The sequence below is a fragment of the Haemorhous mexicanus genome, chromosome 10 (assembly GCF_027477595.1).
Source record: "Haemorhous mexicanus isolate bHaeMex1 chromosome 10, bHaeMex1.pri, whole genome shotgun sequence".
NCBI lineage: Eukaryota > Metazoa > Chordata > Aves > Passeriformes > Fringillidae > Haemorhous > Haemorhous mexicanus.
In genome coordinates this window covers 15,710,167-15,735,388 of record NC_082350.1, presented here as the reverse complement: position 1 = coordinate 15,735,388, position 25,222 = coordinate 15,710,167, and the positions used below count along the sequence as shown (strand labels likewise).

General features: G+C 45.7%; 1 protein-coding gene across 3 annotated transcripts in view; it reads left to right on the top strand.

The window, feature by feature from the left end:
• The first annotated feature begins 18,182 nt into the window (after positions 1–18,182).
• IL1RAP (interleukin 1 receptor accessory protein) overlaps positions 18,183–25,222 on the top strand; it is a 47,276-nt gene continuing 40,236 nt past the window's right edge. Inside the window, exon 1 of one of the 3 annotated variants that reach the window (XM_059855488.1) lies at positions 18,183–18,355. The gene's annotated coding sequence lies outside the window, so the exon portion shown is untranslated. Of the gene's footprint in view, positions 18,356–18,432; positions 18,667–25,222 lie in introns of those variants that run through there. The other 2 variants (XM_059855490.1, XM_059855489.1) reach the window with 2 other exon arrangements.

Sequence of the window (25,222 nt, the reverse complement as noted above, 5' to 3'; positions counted from 1 at the left end):
TCACATTGGACACCACATGGGAGGCTTTGGCTGAGAAATTAGCATGAGACTATCTGGCACATCCTGAAACACATTTTCAAGGCAATTTTCCAGGCAGAACAGTTTAGCAATGAATGCTGAAACACAAATGAATGCTGGTCATTATCAGCTGGCACATGTGCTTCTTCAGCAGGAAACCCCGTGGTCCAGGGGCTTGTTCTGCAAGAGGGGTCACGTGGGCACAGGGACAGGGACATGTCCCCTGTGCCTTCTGCATCAGCCGGGCTCCAGGCACCACAGGGGCACCCTGTGCTTGTCCTTAAGTGTAGGCACCTGCTCACATTTCAGCCTAAGATGATAAGCCTTCCTCAGATGATCCACATACCTTTACCACACTTGATTGCTTACCAGCCTCCCATGAACCTTGAATTCCTTCCAGGTGCCCTTTCTGGGTTTATTTTGAATTGTTGGGACCTCAGGTGCAGCCAAGCACCCCCAGCCCCCCTGGGCTCCATGCAGGGAAGGGCAGTGATTTCAGACCCTCATTCCTTGCAGGCAGGGTCAGTTCAGAACAAGCTCTAACCATGCTCCTGTGTACCCAGAATTAGCGAGGGCTGGTACCAGCACTTATGGATTCAAGAAACATGGGATCAGCAGGCTGCTCTCCAGCTTCCTCTTGTGACAGATAAAATGCCAGATGCTCTGCCTGGGAACAGTGAGCTGATGGTTGGGGTGAGATGCTGTGTGCATACCCACCTCGTGCTCCCCAAGGATGTTGGAGCAACGTGTCTGGGATCAGGGAAAGGATGGGACAATGAGGCTCCTCTGGGCTTGCTTCCCCTCCCCATGAGCCTCCAAAGCCCTGTACCATGGCCAGGCTGCCCTCTGGCCACCCAATTCAGAGCTCACCTCCTCTCCAGGCTGGTGCCAGGATGAGAAACAACGTCTGGAAGACCAGATGGAGAGCTTGCATCTTCCTCCCCACTCTGCAGGAGTTTTCTGCATGTATAAACAGAGAGAGATATGGGGGAAGCTTCCAGGGCAGACAGGGACTGCAAATAAGACCACGCAATAGGAAGGCTTAGCTTAGCCCTTTCTCCCCCTCAACAGCTTTACTGTTTTACTTAATCTCCCACTTTTACATCTTCCCCAAGAATATATCTGAAAAACACACTCCTGTTTATAATTTCAACACAAACAGCCAGGCTCTTCACACTCCTTTCTTTTAACTCACCCTTTGATTTCCCCACCAACTTCTGCTTCTGCTCTCTCGATTTCCCTCTGGCCAAGAAAAATTGTCCTAGCAATCTTCCCAAGCTCATTTTCTCTCCTTAGAGACCTGTTCAAATACACCAAAACCCCTTATCTTACTCAAAAGCAGACTTTTATAACCTCCCCATCTCCCACAGGTCTTTGCAGCTCTGGAGCAAAAGGTGCAAACAGTCAGAGCTGCCCTTGGAACCGGTGAGGTTAATCCTGTAGGACCTGTTCAATATGAAGGAAATATGAATTTCCCTCCTCACTTGCTCTAATGATAATCTCTGTCTTCTAGAGCAATCTCCAACTGGCCAACTCCTTCCTTGCATTTGTGGAGATCCTTTTTGTGATGCAACAGCACTTAGATGTGAGGGTGCCATGGGCTGCAGAAATGTAGGGCTCCTGGTACATATGAGAGTCCAGATGCTGACTTTCCAACTTTCCAACTTCCACCTGGAGGCAATTTGATGCAGATCTATTTTTTAAATCTCCCCATTCTTACAGGGGTATTACCCCTGCATCACCTCTCCACTGTGTTACAGATATCAATGAGCTCTAATCCTATGGGAGAGGAGCAAAATATTTAGCTTCATTCCCAGTTGTGGTCCATGGACACATGGCTTGTGTGACAGAACTGACATCCAGAGTCTCAGTGGGAGTGTTGAGGCTGGAACCCACAGTGCTGAGGTTCAACTGTGTTGTGTGAAGTATAGCAGCTTCTACTCCTAAAAGGTACCCCTGAGGAAGGTTTTCTAGGGAAACATCCTTACAGAAATGCCAGTACAAACACTGAAAATCCCAGCTCAGACATTTACCTCATCTCCTGTGCACAGACCTCTTCTTCCTTGATGGTCTCATCCATGCTCCTGTGCTCTCCTTACTCTTGCAAGCCCTGATGTCAGGGACAGAGAGAATGGGCCTAATCCCATGAGGTGCAGAGTTCCCAAAACCTGCAGGCAGGATTGATTGTGCTGGGTCATGCTTGGGGTGAAACCTGGGCAGTCCAGTCCTGCCAGGCTGGATGTTGTGCCAAGGGCCCAAGACCGTGCACAGTGGGCCCTGAGTGGAGCATGACCATCTGTGAATTTACTATTCCCTCTCAAATGCTAATTAGTTATTTACATAAAACTTTGGAACATTTTAATTAGTTGTGTTAATTTAGAATTCACAGAAGAGAGCTATAAAAGTCTATTATATGGGACGCTTATTCAAATGAAGCTTGAAATGGCACATGGTGATGTACTCACAAATCTCCTGCCAACACAGTGAGAAAAATGAGAGGGTGGCCAGGCTTTGAGTGAGACAGCAGGAGATTGGCATTTCTGATGCACTGGGTAAAGCTGAGAAGCTGGTCCTGGTTAGGGAGATGGTCCTTTCCCACTTGAGGTCTCAGTCTGACAGCTCCAGATTCATATTGTCCCAATGTTGTTGCATTTGATGTGTCCTCCTCCTCAGGGGAGGATTAACAGTTCTCTCTTTTCTATCTTTTCTATCTGTCAACTACTTTTTTTTTTTTTTAAACTTGTAGGACGTCATGATTAGGTTTGAGCTGGTTTGGGATGATTCAAACCAGGCTAAAAATGGCTGACAGTTTATGGAGCCAGAGGAATCAGATAGATGGACATCAGTTCATCAGTCATATGTCCAAACCACTCTCTTCCTTTAAGAGATTAGGTGATGCAAACAAAAGCACCTCAAGTACAGAGTTGCCAGGTCTCGAAGCACCCCTTGCCCTGCTTCAGCTCAGAAGCTGGGACATGCACCACAAGGCAGCAAAGCTCCCTCCTGCTCTGCACAGGCTGGGAGCACTCCCAGACAGCATCACTCTGCCATCCCACCTGTGGGTGCTGCACTGGCAAGGAAGGCACTGTGCTGGTCCTGCCTCAGATGGGCTTTTATTCTCAAGGCAAGTGGAAAAGGCTTTCCTTCATCGAGTTCATCATTTTCACAGCACTAAACTCAATTAAAGCAAAGATGCCTGTAAGTGGCTGGACTGATAACTCTGTAAATCCAGCCATCTCAGGTTGCTACAGAATCTAAATTACCCCATCACCATTAATCCCAAGAGAGAAGAAATGTCCAAGCAGCTATATAAAATGAGGCACTCTGCCCTAAGATTTCATCTGGCAGGGAAAACCATTTTCTGTATAAAATACAGCCCACTTTACCTCTGGAGTTTTAAGACTTGATTCAATAAATCTGGAATTACACTATGGAAAATCATCTTCCTTGATGGAAGGTAAGTGCCAGTATCACATCCAGCTCAGTGACAGAGCTGCTGTCTGTCTGAAGAGCTTGAGGACAGTATGGAGCAAGGGAAACACAGTGGTCTATCCAAAACGTTATAAAAAGAATTCATGGGTGGTGACATTAAAAGTGAGAGGAAACAACAAGATCTTGTGTGCTCCATGACAAAACACCTGTTTTCTTGGTGCTCACAAGATGTCTAGGAATATTTTTATGTCATTTTCTGAAAAACAACAGAACAGTAGGAGCATTGCACTAAAACAGATCCACCCCACTAAGATCAGTGTGGTAGCTGGGCTTCCTGTACTCCTCTGGGGCCCATAGTCTGGTGTTTTGCAGACTGCTGGGCATGTAATGCTAGAAAGGCCATGTTTGCCCAACAGAAGGAAGGTGGGGGCTGCACAGATTCCGTGGATGTCTATTATTCTGCACAAACACTGGAAAATGTGATTGTGCATAGCAGGGAGAGATCACAGAGGACTGCCATGAGATGCAAGAGGAGACTGCCAGGAGCAAGTGAGCTGCTCGCTGGTCTGTGGGTGATGCTCGCAGAATAAGAAGCAGAGATAAGTCCTGCTGTAAAAGATGCTAAGAAGAAGAGTGGAAAACATGTGGTGGAGCTCAGCTTTATGTTGTCTGGGAAAGCAGATGGAGCAGCCTAAGGATGGACTAGCTCACCTGGAGATGAAATAACTAACCTGAAGGGATGTGCTTCCATCTCTAATGGCTTAGGAAAGGATCAGGTCACACCCCAAGACTGTGCAATCCCATGAGAGAAATTTGTGTATTTGATGGAGGCCAGCCTGACATTGTTCAGTCTTTATCAAAGAAGATACTTTGAGAATCCCTGCCATGATCAAGGCAAATTGGAAATAATCTCTGGGCAAGAATTTGCTTGATGACAACAACAGAAGGGAGTGAAGCTGGAAGGCACTGTCAGCCAACTGGCAGGTAGTTCATGGGTGTCAAATCCTTTAATCCAACCTTTTAAAACTCATCAGAAGATTTTACAGCAAGTGTATAAATGCCCTGTGAAATCCAAGGCTGCTGGAAATTATTTAGGACAAGAGCCAAACATAATTCAGAAGAAAAATTGGACATCGCTATGGAAAACTTGCAGAACAATATTTTTTGGAAAGCTTTTCTGTTATGATGCATAAACTAGATTCACACTAACAGAGGTGCAGAAGAAACATAACTCATAATTACTCTCTTACTTTCCTCTGGCTGTAGTGGGAGCCAGGACACCAGAATTGTGCTCAGCAAAGCAATTTTCCAGTTTTGAGCTCTCAATGTTTCCAGTTTGGAGCTCTTACTGTTTATTCAGAGCTTGCCCATTGACCCATCTTCCTGTCACAAACTGATTAAGTGCACATGTCAGAAGGATTGCCAGCAATCGACAGCAATCACTGAAAAAGAAAAGGGAGCTGGAGGGTATAAAACAAGCAGCTTTTCACTAGTGACTTCATTGTGAAGGGGCTGGAAGTCGTGGCAGGCCAGTGGTACATGTCAGGATAGTCCAGAGGAAAGATGGAAACGGCTGGGGAGCTCAGTCAAGAAGTGCCTGAAGCCTTGCCTTGACCTGAGTGTTGGTCCTTTTCTCCAGGTTCCTGAAGGCAGGCTCCCAGGATGGCCTTGGGATGGTAGGCACAGCATCACCTCTCTGTGCATGAGATGCACCCCAAGCCTCACTCCTGCTGCCTCCACCCCCCAGAAGTCTGCCTCACACTGTCCACCATGAAAGCCTACCTGGAGGAGCAGCTTGTAGGAGACAGGACATGCTGCCTGTCCCTCTGAGTGGACAAAGCAAGCTCTGTCTCATCACCAAGAAATGAATAGGCTTAGTCTCAAAGTCTTCCATCTGCTGGATAAAAACTCTGGTTTTAATGAAACCAAGGAGGAAAAGACAGAGGAGGAATGGTAAAACAGAGTTTAGGGTGTGGAGGTTGTGCTTTTTTGTTTGTAAGTTCAGTATTTTGTGCATGAGAAGAAGTGGCCCAGCATGGTGGAAACTGGTGCTGGAGTGAGTTTATCCACCGCATCATCTCCTGATGTTCCAGCCCTGAGGGCTGATCTGTGCCTCGAGTGACAGCTTTGACATCTCCCAGCCTGGCCAGCACTTCCCAGGACTGCAGGCAGGGTGAAAAAAAAGACTTTTAAAAGGGGTAGATCTTTCCTCATCAGCTGGGAGGGGTGAGTAGGTCTACTCTCCGCTTCATCAGAAAAGAGTTTTTCAAAGCCTGTGTACCCAGTTGATGAAGAACTGTACTTGGCAGATAGAAAATGCACAACACATCCTGTAAACCTTTCCTAAAAGGGCATCACAAATTAATCACTCTGATTAAGTTCTTAATTTTTTTTTAGAGCATCATTTATCAGTTTTATTTAACATTACTTCAGTTGCTAAGGAACAATGATTGCAAACCTCCACCAAACAGGAATTTTGAACACTAGTGTCTGGTCATCTAATTGGAAAATATTACAAAACTCAAGCTGAGGTCTATCCTCTCCAGCCACACTGCACAGTGAGACATGGAAATGTTCTGTATTATATATAATAACACTGTTTATTAGTCAAGACTTGTAACTGTAGGAGAGAACAGCAAAATCACAAAAGGCTCAGTAGAAGAGACTTGCAAATTAGTCTCATTACTCTTGAAATTGAACTGCTTTCCATGTTCCTGGCAGAGATACCTCAAGGATACTGAGATTGCCTGTGTATTGCATTTCAGATCATGATCATTCTGCTTTACACAGTAATGTACTAAGTCTCCATCAGGCCAGTGATGGGAAGGGGGATGTTTACTTAGTGATGTGTGAAATGATGAATAAATCTTCAGAAATTATTTTGGGGGAGAGGGCAGTGAGGGAAGAGCTTCATTACATTCCTGGATCACCACCAACTGCAGAAACCCAGAAATCTTTCAAATTCTGAGCATCAAATGGGGGGGGGGGAAGGAAGGTTCAACTCTGGTTCAAATTTCTGCACTACCAAAAATGTTCCTTCATTTCAATTAATTCTTGACCTATTTTTAATGAAAAGAGCCTACTGTGTCTTTCTGCCTCAGAAGACTGACATTGCCAGCAGGATGCTGCAGTCTCTGGTCCCAGCTCCCTGGGGAGTGGTGGAGGCTTTCCTCAGGGTGTGGGGAGGCTCTGCTCCACAGGGCCATGGACTGCAACCCACGCTGTCCAGAGCCCCTCTCCCCACTGCCATCCCTGCAGGGGACTTACCTGGTGTCACACAGGAGGTCTCAGATGAAGCAGCAACTGGAACCCTCAGAATGAATCAGGCCCTTCAGCTCCAGCCCAGGCCTGGCACAGACTGGGTCATTGCACTGGACCCACTGTGGGATCACAGAAAGGGACCTGATCTGGCACTGAGAGGGACAAGGCAGAGAGACAGGTCAGTAATTTTTCTAGATGAATATTTTCAAAGAAAAAAGATAGAGCAATGTTTTGAATAAGCTCCTGTGACATAAATAATAAATAAGCAATATAAACTGTATATACAGACTTATACACATACATGCATGCATTATGGAGAGCTCTTCTTTACTCATTAATTCCCTCGGGAGTTAGGAAATCACAGCTAAAAACAATAATTTGTATGCAGAGATAGACTGCACAGAGAGACAGAATTTTCTGTTCTTACCAAGACAATACTTTTTGGAAAAACCCCAACAAATTAATGTGAGCCATACTCAATAATTTTGTCTAAACAAACAGCAGAAGAGATATTTTCAAAAAGTAAGGAAATGAAAAAACTGACTGATTTTTATACTTGTAATTTCATAAGCTTTGATTTTATAACACTGTTCTCAATACCTGAGCAATTCAACCCTTGTATGATACTTCTGAGTGTTTATTTCACTAGCATGAAATAGGGCCAAGTACTCACCAGATAAAAAGGTAGAGCTCCATATATTTGATTTTAGGAGTGTTTAGAACAATCTTTCCACTTTTTTGATTCATTACCGAAGCCAAAAGGTTCCCAGCTCTCCCAGGGAAACTCGTGTGTCTGACAAGTGGGCAGGTGAGCCCTGAGCCAGCAGCTCTGCTTGTCCCTGCCACTCGCTGCTCTTACCACCAGCCATGGTGGGCACAGCACTTCTGCCCCAGCACTTCCACTTCAGGTTGCATCTTTGAACCACAAGGCACGAATCCTTGAGCAATAACATTCAATCTGATATTGCATAATCTGCTGAGCATATAAAAATTGGGAAGATTAGAATGGTGTCTACCACCAGAATGAGTTTGGTGATACTGACTGATTTAAAAAAAAAAAAAGCTATTAAAAATAAATGTTTTCCCTGGACATTGGGAGGATGAGATGCTCCCTCAACACTTGATGGGACTTTCAATCAGTTTTTCCTGCTTTTTCCTGGCTTTTTGCAGCATCCCCCTGACTTTATTTCTGATCTTGAACATTGAAGGCTTAATCAGTCATTGCTCCTCCTGCTTCTGGAATCTAAGTGGTTCACTTGTATTTACTGAATGTCATTAGACCAAGATGATGAAGTAGCTATGCTTGGATCTTTAATCCACTCCTTGTTATAAAAACCCCATAAGATAGAGCTGTTTTTACCTGGAAGCACTGGTATCAGTTCAAGCCCTGGACACTGCTTGGAGGGGAAAAGGATGTTCCATGTTTCTCTTGGCTAATCTGAAGGTTAATAGAAAGAGGATAACTGATGCTTTGTGAATTATTGCTTTGCAAATTAAACCTTCTTTCTTTGTTGAAGACAAGGCTGGGATGTTCCTTATTTTGAAACCAGCAGTAGTTGACTTGATCCATAGTACCACCAAATTTTATCTACTGCACACCTGGAAGTTGTTTCAGGAGCTGACTGATGCTGCCAGCAATAACAAAAGCACAAGCCCTTTGGATATGTAACTGAAATGCAAAAGACTTGCTTAGCTACTTCCAGAGGCACAAGCAGACCTGGCTACAGCGGGAGAGGAAAACTGGAGAGCTGCTCCCTGGAGACTTGAGCAGCTCCCTCTTCTGCAGGCAGGCAGGCAGGCAGGCAGGCAGGCAGGAGGCCTGTGGGATTCACAAGCTCTGCAGCTGGGTGTCCATGCTCTGCAGTAGGCAAGTCTCTAGCAATCCCTTCAGCTTGGTTTTTCACTGTACAGAACAAACCCCCGTGAGAACTTGTGCCATGGTTTTTCAGAAACCCAGCTCCACAGAGCCACACGACTTCATGGTGCCAAACACTCCCATGTTAGGGCTCATCAGGAGTTAACTAATGATAATATCTGTCACAAATACTTTTGGGAATGGCAAAACATCAGACTGCATTGCAGTTGAGCCTCATTCTTTGTAAATACATGCTGAATATTTTTAACAAATAATTATTACACTTCAGACTCTCCCCTTTAAGATATTCCCCAGTGACAATATTTGCTTCACATCGAAAGAAACTGCTTCTTCATTCAACAAATTAAATGTTTGCTAGAATGGCATATTAAGAATCATAGAAGGGTTTGGGTTGGAAAAGACCTTAAAGATCATCCAGTTCCAACACGTCTGCCATGGGCAGGGACACCATTCACTAGACCAGGTGGCTCAGAGCCCCATCAAACCTGGCCTTGAACCCTTCCAGGTGTGGGGCATCCAAAACTTCTCTGGGCAACCTGTGCCAGCTTCTCAGTGCCCTCACAGTAAAGAATTTCTTCCTAACATTTAATCTAAGAGAAACCAAACTCTCTGCCCCTCTACTGCCAGGCAGGGTGTGGCTTTACCAGCGGGTAGAAGTGACCCAACAGTACATCAGGCAGGAACTGCCCTGAGCCTTCCCTGAATCCCCAACAAATAATCCCACAGCTGTTTTGCCTTGAACATCTGGAACACTTATTCTTTTTGGGCAACCCCTCAGTAAGTGTTACCATACCTATATGTAAAAGAGCCCTTAAACATTTCCTTAATTTGCAGATTCCTATTTAAGGTTAAACTCATGTTTAAACAACAAGCAATTCTTCTTATTTTAATTAAGATTTATACAGGTTCCCATGTGTAGATGAAGCAATGAAGTCCTAATGAGCAGAGAGTCTAATTATGATCATTCTGTAATTGAAATAGTGGTGTGCCTCAGAATAAGACTGGTGTTTTGCCAGATAATGGACTAATGAGCACCAAAGAAGTAGTAAAAAAGGTCTGTAAAAGACTCTTGCAGTTGTTATGAGGACAGGCCAGCATGTGAACACCTCCATGTAGTATTCAAACATGTATAATGGAGTACATAATGCAATACATCCAAAGATTTTAATCAAAGTGTTGGAAGTGGCTGAAGGTCAAGGACATACCAAAAGCAATGGAATTAATTATTAATGCGAGACAGAAGACAATAAGCCAGAGACAGCTGCATGAAGTGATTTAGGAGACAGATTAAAAATATAAAAAGGGAAGCCAGTGGGAGGCAACATTTGGAAAATGATCAACATCCACCACAATATTGGTCCCATCGGCTGAAAGCAGCTCCCTCCACGTTCGGATTGATGAAATACACCAGAGTCCGATATTTTTTCTTGCCTAAATGACCAGCTCTAATCATGAGCTCTACACATTGCTGCTTTCTTCATCGTTCAGCTGGTCAGGAAAGAAAAGATAATTACAGAATGTTTGTTTAGTAATTGTCTGCTTCTATTTTGGAGTTTGCTTCTGGTGCTAACGAATGCGACTCCATTATGTCATTTATCATGTGAACAGTCAGGTTGAGGAACATTTTAAATCAGGAACTATTTTGGTTTGCATGAGAAATAACCTCATAGAACAACTGACAGCATGTGTGAGCAGAAAAATTCCATGTCTGAAAAGGATAGGTTAGGTGATTTCACCAGATAAAAAGCTTAAGGAAGTATCTTTTCACCAGCAGAGCAGAGTGCTCATGGAGAATGGAAGTGTTGCAGCCCCGTATTTTTCCTCACAAGGAAGTCCAGATTTGAAGTTATTTATCTGACTTGCCAGGTAACATTTGTTTTTTATTACCTTTTCTCCTATTACCCTTTGCAAAGGAGAACTTTTATTTCATTGGATGTGCTAAAAATTGTACTTTAAACCTGACTTAGGTACAGGTAACACAGGTTGTAATTGTATCTCAGGTGTGGCAAGAGCAGAAAAGTGGAGCTAAAAGAAAGAACCAACCAGACATTACCCACAGATATATCTGGAAAGTAATGGGGAGTCACAGCTTATTTATAAACAGCTCCCTCCTCATGAACCTGTGTTGATATCCAACACACTAAATTTCCTGTGTTATACAGTAGCACCAGCACATGATATTTTCCTGACTTTTCAGCCCAATCCAATGCACTTGTCCATTAGGGTGGGATCTCACACGCATTCCCCATCCACATGGACAGGTGTAGTTCTTGGTGAACCTCAACATGGTGGCTTGGGCTCAGGCAAAAGGCTACTGGGAGCACACAGCCATGTGAGAACAAACTGGAAATTTCCTCCTAGGGTGTTTTTCAACCTCAATTTGCTGGCTGATTTCACAGCTGTGGGTTGAGAAACCTGTCTGAAGTGACTGGCCAAATAAAAAACCCCCATCCATTTAATAGGGTGTCCTCCCAGCAACAGTGGGACAGGAGTTGTTTGACAATACTTTGGGTAATGTCTTGAAGACTGTAGATGGCTAATAATAGCAGTGCCTTTTTTTCCAGAAATATGAAAGTCATAAAAATGATGGTTTAGAGGGACCAAAACTATTTATAAACTGAAGAAGAATTCAGTGAAGAGTTTTGACTAAAAAGGAGTGGAGGGGAGAATTTTAATGTGCTTGAAATAGAAATCAAAATCTTAAAGAAAAAAATGCAAATCTGAAGTATTTTAAGTGGTTTAAAAAAAAGTTGAGTGGCTCAAGCATGAAAGGACACCTTTTGTTTCAGATAAGACGAAGATTTTATGTTTACCAGGATGAACAACCTTGATTTGAAATGTCCTCTAAGTTCAGCCTTCCCAGGGTGGGCAGAGGACTCCAGTTCACCCAGGATCTTTCATCCATGCTACATACAGAGAAATAGCAATACAGAGAATATTAACTGAAAAAAATTAGAAGTTCTCAGGAGCATTGGCTTCCATCATAGGGTTTATTGTTCATTTCCTTTTGGCCAATTACTCTCTTCAGAAACGTCTCTGGCATATTATGAAGACTAAGTGTTAAACCTGGGAGGTCGTTTCACTTGCAGCCTGCCGAGAACATCTTTACATTGCTGGTTAACGACTTGTGAACTTCATTGTCAGATGCTGCTCTGCGACTTTGCATCTCCCAGCTGATGGCTCTGTGCCATGAGCCGAGCAACTGCTGGGCTTCGAGGGCGCCTCTCGCCCTTGTGAAATTCGAGTTCATTCTTTTTCTGCTCCCCGCGCTTTCTCCCTGCAAATTTATGACTTGCTAACAAATGCGTTGCTCTTGATTCCCTCCTCTTCAGTGATCTTTAAGATCTCTCATTTCATAAGGAAGAGGCAGGTGGGAGATCTGCTTCCAAAAAAAAGAAGTTTCCATAAGCATGGCTTGTGGAGTAAGGCTGCCTGCATATCCATCCAATTTCCATTGACTTAATTCAGTCTTTTTTTGTCAAGTTGCATAGCAGTAATTAACTGCCCTAAACGAAGTGTTTTCCTCAAGATGCCCACATTCCTGTGAGAGCTGGAGGTTTTACCCACACATGCAGGCAGCAGCCTTTCATCATTCTCCATACAAATGGAATACTTCCTCTGCTTGCCTTTACAGCTGTTCTCTGAACACCATCTACAAAACTATTGAAATATTCTTGTGGCTCACCCATTCCTTCAAAAAACTTTGTCCAGGCTTGTTTTATCCTGGGAGGCTAACAATATTTGTTGCACTTTTGCAGTGGCACAGGGCTGCATTGCACTGATCTGGCACCTGGGAATCAATAGCAGTCAGGGTGGGAGGAATTACAGTTCCTAGTAATTGTGCAAATGCAAATTTATTACTCCAAAATCCTCTCTAATGTAAATCCAGTGAGGTCAATAGAGGTAGAGCAAAACTGGCCATTCTGCTTCATCTGTTATCCTCATTTTTATAAGGATGGATGGCAGCTATTAAGAGAAAGGAACTTTCAAACGCCTGGAAACACACTGACCTGGGAAAAGAGCTGCAAGAATGCCAGAAATCACTCTCTGTGCAGATGGGTATTCTGCCTAACCAGAGCAATCAGCTTTGCCAAAAACCTCCGCCAGTGTGAACTGCTACATCTCCATTAGCAGGCTGATTAACAGGAGCAGAGGGTCCTGCCCTTTGGTCAAATCATGCCAGCCTGTTACAGAGGAATTCCCGATTTTGGCAAGTAACAGCATCTCCCTTCATCAAGGTCTTGCTAACCTGCAGCTCCCCTTTCCAGTGACTGTGCAAGGTTTTCTGCAATCTCTTGAATTTGCTCCTAAAATCTTCTGTTGCTTGTGTAATCTTTTTATGAGCTACACAAAAGAATTGTTTTCCTTAAGAAATCTTTAACATATGCACAGATAAACTCAGAGTCTTGAGGTTAATGTTGCTTCATCACTGCTGAAGTGAAATCAAAGATTTAAAAAGTCATTCTGCAGAATGATCTTGCATTTTTAGGGGAAAACAAACTGTTATTGACTATAATAATAAGATTTCAGAATATGCTAATGGATTTTTTTTCATTTACCACACTTGATGCTCTCTTTTTTTCCTCAACCATTGCAGTTTATTATCAGACATTATCCAGAGAAGTTGGGTTTTGTTCAGAAAAAAAAACTGTTGAAAAATTATTAAAGCATCAAAACACCTGTATAGACCTATGTCAAGGCAGGAGGAACTCTTGCAAATACATAGGATAAAAATACACTGTATTAAGCCTTTTCTTGCTTTTATAAGATCTTTTACTTGGCTCCATTTACCCAGAAAAGACAATGTGTTAATTCAGTGCCTTTTTCCTTCTGCAGTGGTGTCAGCAAACCATCAGCCAGAGAAGCCAGGAGTTTGAAATCATCTCAAGAGACCACTCCCTGTAGAAATACCCATCAGTAGGGAATTGCCTCGATGCCAAGGCTGTATTCAGCCTATCTAGCTTTATTAATCTGCTGACAGCCTGCCACTTCTCACTGGCATCACTGAGCAAGCGAGGTAAACTGCAGCCTAATTAATGGCCAGGCTAGAGGCTTTCTTCAAAGACTGACTGAGACAGATGCTGGTCTTGCCCAGCAGAAATGCCATCCCAGTTTAAGAGTTCCTGCAGCCTCCACAGTCAGGCAATTTACACAGATTTGGTGTGTTTGAATACACTGTGCAAAAGGATGTTCAGGCATCCTAAACACAAAAGTGTCCAACGTGTATGTACTTGTGGGTCAGATACCTGGCAAAAGCCAAAGCCTTCAGTAGGATAAGATATTCCTCTTCACCACTGCTTTGAAACAGCTTTAGTTTGTATGAAACACAGACTCATAGGACTGGAAATATCTCCGGCCTTAGGCTGTATCAAAACACGTGTGACAGAGATTTAAATGGACTTGGATGCAAGTCATGTAAGGTCAAGTTTCCATTTAAGAACCATTTGCATTAGCAGTCCTACCACTGTAGTAGCACAGGGGAAGAGACACTAATGATATTTAGCATATTAACATGGGCAAAAGCTATTTGCTACATCCTCAAGAATGAACACAGATGTACTCATAACAAAGCTGTGCTTCCAATCCTCCTCATTGTTCAGGACTCTTACAGAGGTTCACACAAAATGCCTCACTGGGCAGTGAGATCCAAGATGTGGTTTGGACATAGCCAATACAGCAGAGACTATACAATCTGTCAGTCAGGCTCACCTGACACATGCAATTGTGACTCCTCATGCATTTTGGTGAACGTGCAGTTCATACCTGTCTGAAAGCCATGCCTGCCTGCTCAGCCAGGCACAGGTTCCTCGCTGCAAAATGGTCTCAGCAGAAAACGTTCAGCTCCATGTGTGGGTAACATCAGCTCCCTTGAGAGAAGCAGATGGGAGGTCCATGTGCTGCTATGTCAGAAATATCTGTCATTCTCCCATCTTCCTTGTGTCCTGTATCTTAGGTTATCAGGCGTGCTCCTCTCAATGCCAGTTAAAAGGTAGGTGTCAAACACAGAAGGCACGTTCATTTATAACTGCACAGACTATAATTACATGTAGTCTAGGGCTTATTTCCTCATCTAGGAAGGAGGAAAAATGGGTTAGGTGGGTGTGAGTAACAAGCAAGAACATGTCTTTTAGAGGTTATGAAACTACCTTGATCTCCCAGTATCAGAAATGCTGGCTAAGAACAAACAAATCAGAAAACTCTGTGCAGGCTGAGAGTTGGGACAAAAACAAGGGAATTGGGAACTGACAAGGGAATAGTAACAAGTCTCTGATTGAGGCTGGGAACTTAGTATTGCAAGCAAAAATGGAGGAGAAATAGGAGGTCACCACTACAGCTTATTTGCAGAAAGATAAATGCAATCTTGGGATTACCAGGTGAGATATTTCAGTGAGAAATGGGGACCTTAATTTCAGTGTATGAAGCATCAGTGAGACCTCCTCCCATTTAATACTCTAACTACTTTTGGTAACCCATATGAACTTTGAGATTAATTGACACCACAGCAGATGGAGGGAAGAGGTCTGAGGTGAACTGAGAGTCATTTAGGAAAGAAGATTGAAAAGCCAGTCCTCTGTAGCTCAGTGAGAAAGGCAGACAAGAACCATCTGCACAAAAATACCTGAGTAAGGAGAAGTGAGCAAAACAGCTACTGGAATGAGAGCCACAGCTGGTGCCAGAACATGTGGGGAAGGGTTCCTGACCAGCAGGGACATGGACAGCCTAGGAGAACCTCACAGAGGGGTAACAGGCAAAACCACAAAATTGTTTAAAGTCAGAGCATGGTCCTTTCATGAAAAGGACCATAAACAACATTATTCCTGGCACAGCAGAGAACTGGGCTCTATGATCCAGGATCCTCCTGTGCTTGTAACTTCAAATTGCCTAACAGGAATAGAACAGCAGCAAAACAAAGCCTTTGGCCACTTGTTACTGGAGGTCTGTGGAATATTTTCACAGCAGTTGCAATGCCAGAAGCTCCAGTGTCCTGGCTCAACACCAACACGTTCCTCTGCTATTTAAGTCCCCCCCGTGGTTTCACTTAGTAATGCTACTCTTTGCTCCCTGTCCAAAAAATTGTGGAACAATGCTGCCTTTTTGAGCTTAAAAATGTTTTCTATTTACTGATTGCTCTTCAAAACATAGTATAATTCACTCTAGAGTGTAACTGTGTTGCATTTTAACCTGCACAGAAATAGCATGTGCAAGTGTGGAGAGAGGATGGGAGAAAAAATAGCAATTCAAAAATATCCTTATGACAACACTGAGCCCAAGTGAGAAATATTACCCTTATTTTACAGTAGGAAATTTTTGACTCTTTTAATCCATAAACAATAGGGTTTGAAATCTTTCCCATGAAAACATAATAGGAAGCTGTGGTTTGGGGCTTTGCTATCAGCTGTAGCTTTTAACCAGTCTCTGGAAATTTGGTCTTGAATCTTTTTTATGAGCCTTTCAATGAAGACTAAAGAGATGAAAAAGTTGAATTCTGGCTTTTCATCAAGATCAGAGAAAATTAATAACCCTGGCCTAAAGACCCTAATTTGCACTGGCAGGCTTGGAGTTTGGAACAGTTGAATTTCCCAGGGTGTGTGTGTTGGTGACTGTTAACCTGCTTTACCAGTATTGCAACAGTGCCTGGATCCTCCCAAACAAGAATCACGACATGTCCCATCCCAGATCTGTATCTATGGATGGCAGATATTACATAGAACAAGGAACCATTATTATTATTACTATTATTATTAAATTCTTGTAACAATCACCAGGCAGCTGAGCTATTCCCACAGCTGCATTAGCTATCATGACTAAAATATGCAATCCTTTTGTTATTTCATCTTCTATGAGAAAAGTGGACTGTCATATTTCAACAAATGATTTTAAGCACATATTTCTCAGTAAGTATGTTGGAAAATACAGCTCATAAAATGTGCCTTGCAATTCCAGTTTTGTCTCTATTCAGTATTGCAGCCAAATTATACAGACACCTAAAGTAGCTCCAGACAAGATGGGGTCCTGGAGCTGTGCAGGTCGCATGGAGCAAAATATGTACCAATCTGCCCTCAGAGTGGGGTAAATTACTCTCCACAGAGCTCTGCCTTAACAAGTTGCTTTAATATTTGGATGGAATTGGGTTAGAGATGGCTTGAGTAGAGCTGATTCTAAGCACAAGCCAAGTAGGCAGATTTTCAAGGGCATTCACCACCAGGACACAGAAGCTGCTGAGATAAGAAACTTTCTGCCTAATTTTGCTGTGCCAGAACCCTGGGAAGGGAAGGAGAGAGAGGTACAGGAGGAAGAGATTTCCTGCTGGAGCTGCAGGAACAGCACTGGCTTCCCACCACAGCTCTTTCCCAGCCAGGCTGCAGCTCCTGTTCCTCAGGGTGGGGGGAGCTTTAGGGGTGCCCACCTTGGAGAGGTGATGGGGCTGCTGAGGGCAGGGACCCCCTCTCACAGCAGCCTCGTGTGCAGCAGTGCCTCATGCAGCCTTGCAGAGGGATGGGGAGATGGGGGCTATCAATGGCTCTGGTGCCTTGGCCAGACCCTGCACCCCAGGACAGGTTTGTTGCAGAGGAGCTCCATGGGATGGGGTGAAATTTGGTCTCCTAGATATCCTGGAATCACCTTCTGAGGATAACAACTGAGGTGTTGAACTCAGTCGAGGTGTTGAACTCAGTCCAGGTGTTGTAGCCAACAGTGCTAAGAAGCACTGCAGCACTTTGAGCAGACAGGAGTTTCCTTAGCACTACAGGCTTTGTGTCCAGCCATTTCTCTCTGCTGTCAGCCTGCCAAGATGTGATAAAAGTACCAATAAGGGCAGGTTACTCATTGCCAGGATGGAAGAGACTCCAGGCCAACCTGAGAAGACAATGAGCTTTCCTGGGCAAGGGCACTCCTACACTAGGGGCTGCACTTAAAATCGCTGGCCACATTCTCCAGGAGCAGGTGCTGGCCCAGATCTCTGCAGAATTTTATTCCACTTCTCAGACTCCCTGACACTGCCCTTGCAATCTGTTTCAGGTGCCCACTCCTCATCCACCAACAATTTCAGCCTCATCAAGGCAGTATCTGTGGCAGCGATAGAGCAAAAACGGTGCCACTTCTCTGGGTCGAGGTGGCATCAGAATGTCCAGGGAGCCCTGAGAGGAACTTACTAGGAAGGAATCCCAGCACACCGGAGAGGAGAATGGGAAACTTTACTTTCCCAGGGGGCAGGTGGCCCGCAGAACGCTCAGGGGCTGCGGCAGCGGCAGGGCCGTGTCCGCCAGCCCGCTCCGTCCACTGTGTCCAGAACGTGTACAAGGGCTCCGGGCCGGCTTCACGGGCTCCGGGCCGGCTTCAAGGGCTCCGGGCCGGCTTCAAGGGCTCCGGGCGCCTCCCGCCCCTGGCAGCTGCCGCCGGCAGGACGGCTCCGGCCAGGAGAGGGAGCCGTGGCCCCGCGCACCCCGCCTCGCACCCCGCCTCCCCCGGCCCGAGCCGAGCTGGCAGCTGCGGAGGGACGGAGCTGTGCCGGCGCCTGTGCCTGGCCCGGCCCGCCGGCCCCGGCCCCGCAGTGACCGCGGCGGGACCGCCCCGAGCGCCTGCGGAGCGCGGCCGCGGGGAGAGGGGCGGGCGGGGCGGAGCGGAGCGGAGCCCGGGGGCGCGGATCGGGCACGACGGCGAGGAGGCAGAAGAGAAGGAAGAAGAGGAGGAAGAAGAGGAGGAAGAAGAGGAGGAAGACGAGAAGAGCGCGGCGCGCCGGGCACTGCTGCGCGCTCCCCGCGTCCTCAGGTGAGCCGCGCTGGCTGGGGCGCTGCGGGGGACGCCCGTGTTCCTGTAGGCGTGGGCGGGAGCAGGGACAAGGGACAGCGGAGCCTGTCCCGCCGCGCTCCGGCCGTGAACTTCCCCGCACGCGAAGGGAAAGTTTGTGTCGGAGGAAGCGGATTCCAGCCCCGGCGCGGGGGGAGCCGGGCGGCGGCGGAGCGCAGCCGGCAGCGGCCCCAGCTCCTCTGCTGGCACGGGGAGGATAGGAAGGAAAGAAGAGGAACCGCTCGGGAGAGCCCAAGGAGCAGCGCCCGGCGGCCACGAGCGAGGGAGGACAGGTGGGCACGGTGGGAGCGAGCGTGCGGGGCCGGAGATGGGGGAGCGGAGCGGGCTGGGCGCGATGGTGCCGGAGCCGCCGCGGGGCCGGGGACCCCCGCAGACCTCGGGGGACCCTGGGCGATCCCGCGGTGTGCGGGGACCGAGCCCAGCCGCGGGACCGCGGGTTTGCCTCCGCCGCTCCTGCAGGCGGGCTGGCGATGCTCCCGGTCCCCGACATGCGGAGGGATTGGCTTTAATTCGCTCCCGTGGGCCGTGGAGATCTGGGTGTTCCTGGCTGGAGCGCTGCACGCTGAGAAATGCAACTTTAATTTTCATCCGGATTGCAAATTCTTGAGCCTCTGATAGCTGCTCTCTTCTGTAAAACGGGTCTCAAATGGAAGTGGGGAGAGGAAGGGGTCAGGCTTAAGCCGTAGCCGGGAAATAAAGTGGAAGAGACATGTCCAAGAAAACAGACTGGAAGCGATTAGATGCTGGCAGCAAGATGGCCTTTGCTGTGTTTGTTGGGGGCAGCTGTCCCCTTATGTGAAGCAGGTTTTTTTTTTTTTTCTTTTGGGGGTGGGTGGGGTGGGTAGGGGGTGAGGGTGTGTATCTGGAGAGAAACTGGATGGTTTCCTGAAAAAGAAGGGGGAAAAGGAAACCATCAGTGCTTCGCTATTTCAGGTGTCCCTTTTCTGTGACAATGTTGCTTTCCCCTGTTACAGTGGCAGTGCTTGTTCTTCTCTCTGGGCTGATTTCTTGCAGTGTGCCTGTACAGTGCTTGGCACAACAGAATCCTGATCTTGGGGCCTTAGGATGTCACAGTAAACTGGATTATAAATGCCCTCTCACTTGCACACTCTCTCTTTTCATCCTGACCTCTGCTTTGTGAATAGCTGGTTATAATGCTTGGATAAAATTCTGGTTGGTTTTACAGATTTTTCTTTTTTTATAAAATGATGGATTTTGTTCCATGCATTCAGGTTTTTTTTTTTTTTTTTTTTTGTCCTAGGAAAGGCTTTTCACTTCTGGATTTGTGAGATTGCAGCAAGCTTCTTGTATTATAAAAACACTTATCTCCTTCGTAATTAAAAAGTATTATTTTCCTGACACTCCATTTTTAACTGTGCCCCTCTTGGGCAAGCAGAAGTGTCACCCAACATACGCTTCCATACCTAGAAGGATTGTGAGGTGTTATTTATTAACTGTACTGTGGAGAGTCCATATCTCATAACTTAGAGGGTCATTTATAATAGGTTGCCTTTGGCAGCTCTGGAAGATTTACTTGCTGTCTTGTATTCCTTGCAGGAAAGGCATCCCTTGTTTTCATGGAGAGCATCACTCCAGCCCACAGGCTCTCAGGTGGGCAGGCTTGGTGCTGGAAAGGCTTCTGCTTTCTGTCTCCACTGCCTGCCTGTGGTGAGCAGGAGAGGGCAAGCAGAGAGATTTAAACTCTAAAACCCAGATATTCTTCCCTGGAAGTAGGCACAGTGCTGTTGCTGGGATCACCTTGTCTGGAGGAGCAGCTAAGGATGTAGGATAATGAGGGACATGGAGAGTAAGCCTGAGAGAACTTGGGGTGGTGGAAGCCTGCAGGGCACTGCAATGACTGGAAATGTTAAGCTGGGAAGGTGGGAGCTGCTGCATGGAGCTGGAGGAGGGGGCTGTGGGGTGAGAGATTGTTTCTAACTCCATGCCTCTGTGCAAGGCAGAGCTGCATCCACACAGCCCTGGGATTGCTTTCCATGTCTCTGATTCTAGCTTGAGTTCAAAGTGTCTGCATTTGATTTGATGCTTGCTGATGTCTGTCCATTCCTCCCCAGAGTCCAGAAGGTCCTCTGATCCCTCCAGGGTGTGGAAGGAAAGCTTGTATATGAACACTTCTGGGCTCTCCCTTTCCAGACTCCATTGGTCTGTGCAGGTATTCTGCATTTGAGCATGAGCATGTGCAGTGGGGATGAGTACTGCCCTGCTCTGGGCTCCAGCAGCCTCATCCTCGGGGTCAGGTAGCACTACCCAAAACCACACGGCACCACAAAGCACACACAGATAAGAGAGACCTAGGAGGGTAGCAGGAGTGATGTAGCAGCCTGGATACTTGGAGGTGTGGGAAATGCCTCCCTGCTGGCCTCAGAGCTGTAATTTTAAGCTCTAAAATAAGCACTCAGGAAGAATGAGGCAGAAGGATTTTGTCCTAGCCTTATTCCTTCAAGACCTGCATGAGCCAGATGCCAGCTCTAGGGAGGAAGAATTATATTCTTTCAGAATAAGAGTCCAAAATTTGAGGTTTTATTCCTTCTTCTCACTTCTGTTTGGATTTCTCTGTTGGTTATTTTGGCAGGCACATGATTCATATTTCTTTCCCTGTGTGTCCTGGATCCCCTCTCTTGTCAAGTGTCCTCCCATTTCAGCAAGACTCTGACTTGCAAAACCTCGCCATAAAGCCCGTGTGACTGGTGGTGTGGGAGAGGAGGTGCCCCAGCCTGGCTCTCAGAGTGCAGGTTGCATTAGCCAGGTGGACACTTAGGAAGATTATATCAGCATGTGAATGCATTCAGGTCTTTTTTTTCCTTATCATACGGTAATGGGGAGTGCTTTGGGAATAAAAATAGAAATAGGGAAAAGCCTATATAAGCTGAAATCTGTGAACAGCGCCACGTTATCTGGGAACTGAAACACGTTCTACAGTGCAGCTCTGCTCTCCTCCTTCCTCTCCTCTCTTTCTCTTGACACAGCTCATGGATTTCAGTGGCCCCATGAGCAGAGCCTGTGTCCTCTGTGCTGCCAGGCTGTTGCAGCCTGGCTGGTGGCAGCTCTGTGCCTGGAGGTGAGCTGGAGCATCTCTGGCTGGGCAAAGTGGGACAGATGCAAAGGCAGAAGGAGGCAGAGCTGGCTCAGGTGTGCCATGCCCTTCTCCACACCCTGCAGGAGGCTGGGGAGCTGTGTACAGGTGGGGCTCTGCCATCCACGCTTTGTGGCTGCTTTGTTCTGCTCCACCATCAGCAAAACGTGCGGCTGAGATTCCCTGCTAAACTGGAATAAAGCAGCTTCTTCTTTTGGGAGGTATTTTAGGATTTCTCCCCCCTCCACCCCAGCAGTGCTTTTGCCAGGCAGAGGTCTAATCTGATGTTTCTCAGCCACAGTGCTGGTCTGTGTGAGGCTCTTGCACATGACTGAGCCAGATGAGCTCAGAGAGAGGGCAGGAAGGGAACTGATTTGGGGAAGTTCTTCAGTGGTGCCTGCCCTTTGGGGAATTTCAGTCTTGGCCACTGTGTTTACTGTGTTCAGCCTCAGAGGTTCCAATAAGACACACGCACAGAACATGATATTCATAATTTTGGGGTCTGATTTTACAGAAAATAAAATACAGGAAAATGAGTGTACAGGTGTGTGTATTTTGTTACAGGGTTCTCTAAAAATAGTTGCTTGTAAAACAGTATTTTCACTGCAAGTGAAGAATCATGTCTTTAGTCAGTCCTTTGTTAACCTAACAACTCTCAGTTTCATCAGATGGGAATATATCCCCAGGAATTCCTCTGACAAAGGTTTCCCCTGAGTCTGAATGATTATCCAATTACAATTTAAAGAAAATTACAGCAAGGATAATTGGCTAAAGATAGACGTATCTGAGAGCGTTAGGGAAAGAGAAGGAGAGAGTGAGAAAGTGAGAGCTTCACTTTCTCATATGAGTAAATGAGAATTATTTCAGTCCTTAACTTTTGCAGTGAGTGGATTCAAGGTCCCTGGTGTTTGGATCTCCCTCCCTCTTCCTCCCTCCTCTTCTCTCCCTCCCTCTACTCTGTCTTCTTGTGTGTTGACTTGATATTTAGATGAAAAAGTTACATTGATTCTTAGGGAGTCTTTTTACATTTACATGTGTTAACAAAATGAGACTGTTAACTTAAATGCTCTATTTGCAGCAGAGAATAAGACATTTCCATGAATCCTGGGCTCAGTCAGGGAAGTGGTAGGTGGCTCCTTCTCCTGGGAACACTGGGAAGATGCCAGAGAGCCATTAGCTTGGAAATCCCACTCAGAGCAGGGCCATCAGGAGCTACCAGCCCTCCCCAGCTCTCCCAGGTGCCCGCAGAAGGAGCCCCACTGCCGTGCCTGGCAGGAGCCCCTCGTGCCCCAGCACTCCCGTCCCGTGTCCATCGCGGGCACTGAGAGCCCTGAGCTGCCATGGCACAGCTTCCACTTGCTTCTGAAGCATTTGAGGCTGCCTTCAAGCCCACTCACTCTTTTTCATGGCCAACAGCTTGTTTAGGCCAGGCTGGGCAGGCTGTGCTGTTTAACCCTTGCAGCGCTGCTGTGGCCATGGCTCAGGGGCTCTCTGGGTGCAGGTGGGAGCTCCGTGGTGCAGCCTGGCAGTGCCAGGTCAGAGCATGGAGCTGGGCTCCCCATGCAGCTCCCTGGACAGCTTTGCTGTGCTGCAGCTGAGACACGAAGATACAACGAGAATCATTCACTTACACAAACACTTAAGGAGCCTCTTCAGCTTTACTAAGCCAAAGTGTTATCAGAATTGGAAGAGGGCTTTAAAAAAAAGTAAAGAAAAAAGAGTAGGTTTTAATACCTCTCTCATTATCTGGGAAAACTGCTGGGTTTGCTTTTTTGTTTGTTTGTTTTCCTCACAGTTTTCTTTAATCCTTTGCATTACTGAAATAAAAGTGTAGTGGAGTATCTTGCCTCTCTTAGGCCTGATGCTGTTTATTTAGAGGGATGCAAGATTTTTCCAGTGTTCTGAGGAAGATTCTTAGGTATTTCTTAGGTATTTGATCAGTTTGCGTGACTTAAATGTTTATCCTTAGTGCTGACAGGATGTTGTGGAGTTGTTTAACTGTATATTTGTAACAATTATGCTGCTTGGCAAGAAAGACATGTTTTCTTCTCAGAGCGAATTTTTGTTGGTTTTCTTTTTTTGGCCTTTTTCTGCCTGTGAGTTGTGGTTATAGCTGCCTTTCTTTATCATTTTACGTTTTGTTTTAGATGTAAATAAAGAGCTAATTACAGTTAATCTCAGTGCAAAGGAATGAAATTTTAAAGCGTGAAAAATAACACCCATCTGTTGGATTTGCAGTAACATTTTGGGGTTTGCCTTCTATTTGGAAGGATGCCAAAACTTATCTTGCTCAATTTAAAGTTTTCTTTGCAATATTTAAACTGGATTTTTAATAATTTATAAAAACAAACAGAAAGGGAAATAGCTTTTCAAATTATGTTTGGTCATGTTCTTTATGTAATGGTTGCTAAAATGTGAACAGCTCTAACTGAAATGAGTTCAAATCCCACCGCCAAATTCTGTAGGAACAGGTTGAAAACCTTCTGGAAAAGCATCCATTTTTCATAGTAGTGCATTGCATTTCTCTGCTTCCTGCTTGCTGGGGCTCCATGTGCCCAACTAACCAGCCCCAAAAATACTTATTCCAAGGGACCTGTTCCTTAAGTAGTTACTATTTAAGATAGGCTCAGAACCCCAGTTTTTTGTGGTGGGTATGTGTTACTTTTAGCTCCATCAGCTCCACTGACTGTTGAGCTCAGGGAATTAATCTATACTTTGCACTCATATGTTATCTTTCATCTCAGCATCTCTAAGCACTTTAGAGATATTAAGATGCACTGCTGTGGTGTGAGATGGGGAGAGGCTATTCTAAATGTGGCTGGGGAAACAGAGGCACAGATTTCAGAAGCCTCTACTAATGCACTCAGTTCAGGGACCAGCCATTTATAAGTTCTCTAATTCCTGATTATCAGGGAGGCACTACAATTTTTCATGTACTGCATTTGATGATTGATGCCTATATACAGATTTCATGTTTATTAGCCAGAAACTCATATTTCTACCCTAAACTAGAGACTGTTTTAAAATCTTCAACCTTAGAGACTTACAGGAGCCTAGTAAATGGCAGTGTAAGGAGTCCAAATTGCTAGTTATTTTTTCTCAGGTTAGTCCTGTTGCAAAAAGTAAAACCTCACCTCCCTCCCACCATAGTAACATCCAGAGCCCCACCTACATGAATTTATTAGCAATCTGTTGAGTCAAAGCTCTGAGATGTGTAAAAAAATACTTAATTTGTTAGTAAGAGGCATGCAAATTCACTCTAGTACAAATAATTGGATTTGTTCTATTGAGAAATAACCCCTCTTCCTTCAAGCACAGATACCTCCCAGCCCTTGTTTTTAAGAAGGGGTCTGGGTAGTGGGAAGAGGATGTTGCTGCTCAGCGGGCAAGCTGTGGAGGTCTTGAGGGCACCCAGCCTCTCTGAATGAACACAGATGTGCTTGTGGATCCCAAAATGTGTTGCTCTAGCAAATTGTGCTGGTTGCATTTGAGCTGATGTGTTGGGGTGACTGAAGGACAGAACTCAGACTCCACTGGAATAACATCCCTGTGGACTGGGATGGGATTTCCCCCATATCCATTCTCTTGAAAAAATAGCCCCAGTGCATTTACCTTTCTCCTCCTTCCTTGTTCTCTCCCACGTTGCTGTGTGGAATTTTGGGAGCCTGGTTAACTCTGTCCCCTTGGGAGGTTTCACACACACAGACTCCTGACCCCTTGGAGAGATAGAAATGCTT